General features: G+C 31.3%; 1 long non-coding RNA gene across 1 annotated transcript; it reads right to left on the bottom strand.

Moving 5' to 3' along the window:
- Window positions 1-244: 244 nt before the first annotated feature.
- On the bottom strand, window positions 245-5,356 carry LOC107941292 (uncharacterized). The gene is made up of 7 exons (XR_005899859.1): window positions 4,897-5,356; window positions 3,779-4,173; window positions 2,732-2,959; window positions 2,505-2,575; window positions 1,990-2,106; window positions 719-855; window positions 245-598 (listed from the first exon to the last, which is right to left on the bottom strand). It is a non-coding gene; the product is annotated as an uncharacterized lncRNA (long non-coding RNA).

Raw genomic sequence — 5,356 nt, forward strand, 5'->3', positions numbered from 1 at the left:
AAATAACAATAAAAATTTAGAATCCAAACTAAATTAAATAATAAAAATTAGATTAAATATAAAGATATCAATAAAATAAGATATTATAATGAAGTTCCTTAAATGAAATAAGGACTTAATTCCCATGTAAAATATCAACATTGATTATTTAAATTGATTAACTAAGTCAAAATTGCAATTTGTGTTTTTCTTCTTTCAACTCAAATAAAAATAAAATGTTGAAACAAAACAATTAAATAAAAAATTAGAATAATTAGTTGACACGAGATTATTATTAAGTATATGCAAATATGCAAGTAGACGATTACAAAATAGGGTGTAGCTTTTGATCAACTAATTAGTTGATCCTACTGTAGGTTCTATCTATAATCTGCTTAACTAACATACAAACATAAGACACTCTAATACTTTTTTGCACATAAAATATCTAAAAGTCACACCTGAATTCGGATTCATAGAACATACGGTGTCAACTACATGTTATCATCCTTATTCGCTGCTGCAATGCCTCCCACAAGCATTCGTAGAGGTAGGAGCTAGTCATTATGTGCCTCCTGCAAATTGTTCTTGGACCGCAATCTAGTGTAGTTGGTTTTTCCTGTTCCTTTTGCCACCAGTCAAAACATAAATGAGCTATTACCACACAAAATCATCAAAACGATATCCAGAAAAACAATATACAGTTAAATTATGAGAATGCAAAAATACAAAACGATACCGCTGTTCTTAGATCCCACAACATTACTTTCCCATCATAAGATGAAGAAAGTAAATGAAGAGGAGACGTATTGTGCCACTTGCAAGCTGGAATCCAATAACTATGTGCCGAGAACTGAAACACAGGTGTCGATGTTCCTTGAAAAATAGAAAAAAAGTTTCAAGTGAGATGGAGTTTTAGTGGTTTCATGTGCCTGCACATGCAACAAGTAGGGGAAAAAGAAGGGAAAAGAAAAAAATGAAAGCAACCTAAGAAATAGTATCCTTTTACTCTTTTTTCTCGGATGAACAAAAATGGTACATCTAAAAATGGAACATCCAAACATCAAATTAACAATAATGATTATGACAAAGAGCTCATTCAACTAATTTGATATAATTTAATCAATTAATTCAATAGTCAATTAACAATATTAACTATTATGGTTAAAATGCAAAAAATTATATTTTTAAAATATATAAATTCTAATAATAACATTCAAATCAACATTTTGATAGAGTCAACAATACTAACTGATTGAACTAACAGATAACAATTAAATTAAATTATGTCAAATCAAAGTATAAAGATTAAATATTAAATTTTAGCATGATAAAGAGGGAGAAAACTATAATTTGACCATTTTATTGGTTATTTCAATTTAATTTTAATTTATTCAAATAAATTGATTTCAATTTAATTCACTGTTTGTAAGTTAGAAAACTATAATCATCTGAACCAAACTAAATTTAATTTTTTTATTTTATAACTAATTTCTTTTACAAATATAAAAATAAAAAAATTATTTAAATTAGTAAAAAAATTAAAATACTTTATACAAATATATTTTAAAAACTAATTAATCAAATGTATACAACGTTAACTAGTGCTAAGAAGTGGTATTTACCTCACATATCAAAGATCATTCAGTCTGCACCATATCATTAAAAATACGTTCAAATCACAAATGATCAGCACAAGCAGCATACTTCTTGATGGCATTTCTATCTACCTAATCCTCATTAATATATTTTATATATTTCTTATGCATCATGGTATTTCTTTGTTTTTTTCCATTACTTTATATTGTGTTTTATTACAATCTATGCTAATACGATATGAATGAGACTTAGTTTGCAACAAGAGGACAAGCATGGATGTAGCCAAATCATCTAGCAGATCATAAAATATGGGATTACAGTACAAATTCTATTTAATAGAATTATACTGAAGATGGATATTCTTGAAGAACAAAAAGGCTTCTTAACAGTATAAACCAAAAAGAAACTTACCCTGGGCAGTTCCAATCCCCTTTCTTCATTTGAACATCATCTGTAGCAACCCTCTTTGGACCCTCTGCTTTACACTTTAAGCACCTTGTATTTCTAGAAAAGTTCATGAAAATGCACCTGTAACATAAAAAGCAATGAATACCCAAGGTAGAATACATATAGGACAGTCAAGTGTAAAGTCCAAAAGATAGATATAAGCATTCACACATATGAAAGCAGGTCATATTTTACTTGTAAAGAAACCATCTTGAATTTAAAAAAAAAAAACTGTATTGCAAAAAGAGCTATCCTGTCTCTCAATTACTAATTCTGAAGAAAAGGGAAGGCCATAAAAATACTTCAGATTCGGCTTCCGTTTAAAGAGACAGAGACAGAGATCATTTGCTCACCTCCCGTGATAGAACCAAAAGAACACACCCATGTATTAATAATGGTTTAAAATAAAACAATAACAGAAAAATGATAAAAAGCCTCGGCAAAATAAATATCATTAAGGAAAACGATCAATATCATACCGTCTCTAGAAGAGAAATCCCTGCATGACTTTTGCATGATAGTCTCTGACTGAATGCTAGAAAAGACATCCCTGCATATAAGAAAAGTTGTCAGGGGAAAGAAGTGCTGAGAAGCAGCAAATTGATTGAAAGAACTTTAAAATAAACTTCCTTTGCATTAAACCTAGAAACATTGATGTCTTTGTCAATTATACAGCTGATAAAGTCATGAACAAACAAAATTATACACAACCAACTTTGCTGAATAAATTTTCGTTCCCCATTCAACAATGTATCCGGCAGTCTTGCGAACTTCATCTCCTAGATACTTTGGACCACATGTAGACAACAAAGAAGCAAAACAGTGCAAAAAGAACCACATGGACAATATGGTTTGACCCATGCTTGATTATACTCTTGTTCAGTTTCCTGATGTTGTTCTTCACCCCTGCTTGAGCTTTAATCATGGTCATTTGCTGTCACCAAGTGAGATTATATGTTCAGGAAGCGGGAAATAAAAAAGAAAGCATTTTTTTCAAATATAAATCACAAAGCACTACGTTATGCCGTGCTATCTTCAGCTATCTTCAACCAACAATCATCATTCAAGACAAGAAACTGATAGAAACTATTAGCAGGCATGATAAAAAGCAGAGAATCACTGCAGATAATAGTTTTCTTTTGCATTAAGGCTTAGCAACCATGAAGTACTTGATGACTATCGTAACTTCACTTCCTTGTCTACCATAAAATTCAAAGAGATGGATAAAAATAATAACAGGATGAATCATAGAACAAGGGGGTGCATTTTGTTCAACCATAATCAATATTTTCTTACATAATACAGCATATGAACTGAGAGGATAAAGAAAAGGACATTTCCTACCATACAAATTCCAAAGGGAAAACTATTCTTTAATAACTCTAGTGACAGATGAAGATTTTATCACCATCTTTTTACACAATACAGATGATGAATACCATGTCAAGTGCAGATAAGCAATGATTATTATTATTTCCCCTTTTTTTTCAGGTTATTTTTCATGACTACAATGGTTCAAAGAATTCAAAATTTTAGTGCCCCTCCACTTCACTTTGATATTATAGTAAAACCACAAAAATGTGTTTGATAAACTAAAGTGGTCATTCCTTATTTGCAAGCAACAAAATATCAAATCCACAAACCAACAAAGCAGCACATCATTATAATCATTAGTAAATATCAGGATTCAATTTACAAGACTATATTGAACAATGTTTAACTTTTAAATACAGATAAGAGGAGGTCAGCTAACCCTATTGAAGACGAATCAAGCTCTTTCTTAGACAAAGTAATAGTGATCATCGAAACATGGCGTGTGGTTTCTAGGCTGCACAAGCAAAAACCAAAAATTAGTGGCAATGATGTTAGTTCTAGCAAGAAGATTAATACATTTACTCAATGTTACTCAAACTTAGGTGTGAATATCAATTATAGTTATGTATCCAACATGGGTACTGTTAGATTTTTCAAAATTGTTCCATATATTTGGAAGATCATTGAAGTTCATATTCCCATAATCAGGAAGTGATGTTAGTTTTTCCACCAAGTGATGGCGTAAGAAATATAATTCCTCATCCTCTCTTGAGCTGTAATTCTCAGTCACAGTCTCAGTCACATCTGATCAGTAATGCCACTCTCAGTCACAGTCTGCAGGGAAAATTGATGAACAAAATGGAAAAAAAATTTAGACAGGTATACCTGAGCAGACTAATTTGAAGAAGCTTTCCAAAAAATATAAGCAGATCATACAGAAAATATAGAAACTACTAAAAGAAAACAAAAATAGACAACCTACTCCAGATTACAAGTAATTATAACCAAGACTAGCATAAAATAAATAACAACTTCAAATGATAAATAAGGAAGAAAATCATTGAGTGAAAACTTCCAATATGTTTGAAAAGGAAAGAACTCCAGGAATCACACCAAGCAACAAAAATAAACTTAAACAAAAATGAAAATGAAGGAGATATATTTTTAAGTATCTATAGTAAAAATATCAACCTTGAACATACATGTCTATAAATGAACAAATCAAATATACCTATATATACCTATACCAACTATTCACAAAGTAATTCGTCGTTTCATTTTGAGCTCCACTAATAATAGAAAATTTTCCAAAACCACTGGTCGTGGTTAGGAATGAATAACGAATATCACCGATTTTGTTTTTCAAATGTCCAAAATACAAATCAACACAAAATTCCAACAGGCAGGCTGCTGATTGCCGATTGAGTAAGCCAATGTATATAACATTCTATACACACTAAATCTACATTCCTGTACATTTAGAATGTGAGATTAAATGAAAATTTCCTAAAACCCAACAAAACAAAAACATTCATATATATATATAGCACTGCTTACTAGTAATTTGGTATAGCAGTGAATGTCACAGGCAAAGCCAATGGTGATGGTTGACTGCATCGTTCTTCATTTTCTAAACTTCCATGGATGTAATTGAGGCAACAGCAGACTTCCTTCATAGAAATAGAAACCGCAACTTCCTATGCAACTTTAATATGTTTCTTTCCATGAAGATCCACCACAAGATCCCGCAGCTCTAAGGAAAACATATATGCAACATGCTCAACAAATTTCACAATATAAAAATAATCTCAATAAACATGTTATGGACCACGGCAACCTAGACCCAAAAGGACTTCAGAAATTGTCATTAGAAATATAATCATTCAACTCTGGACCAAGGAATTGGTTACATAGGGCTTTAAGAAACAGATGAGAAGAAGAGGGAGTAACGAGCGGGTAAGAAAAAGTTATTTTTTAGGAGTGGAGAGCGACGGCGACGACGACGCAGCAGAGAGCT

The sequence above is a fragment of the Gossypium hirsutum genome, chromosome A08 (genome assembly GCF_007990345.1).
Source record: "Gossypium hirsutum isolate 1008001.06 chromosome A08, Gossypium_hirsutum_v2.1, whole genome shotgun sequence".
NCBI classification, from domain to species: domain Eukaryota; kingdom Viridiplantae; phylum Streptophyta; class Magnoliopsida; order Malvales; family Malvaceae; genus Gossypium; species Gossypium hirsutum.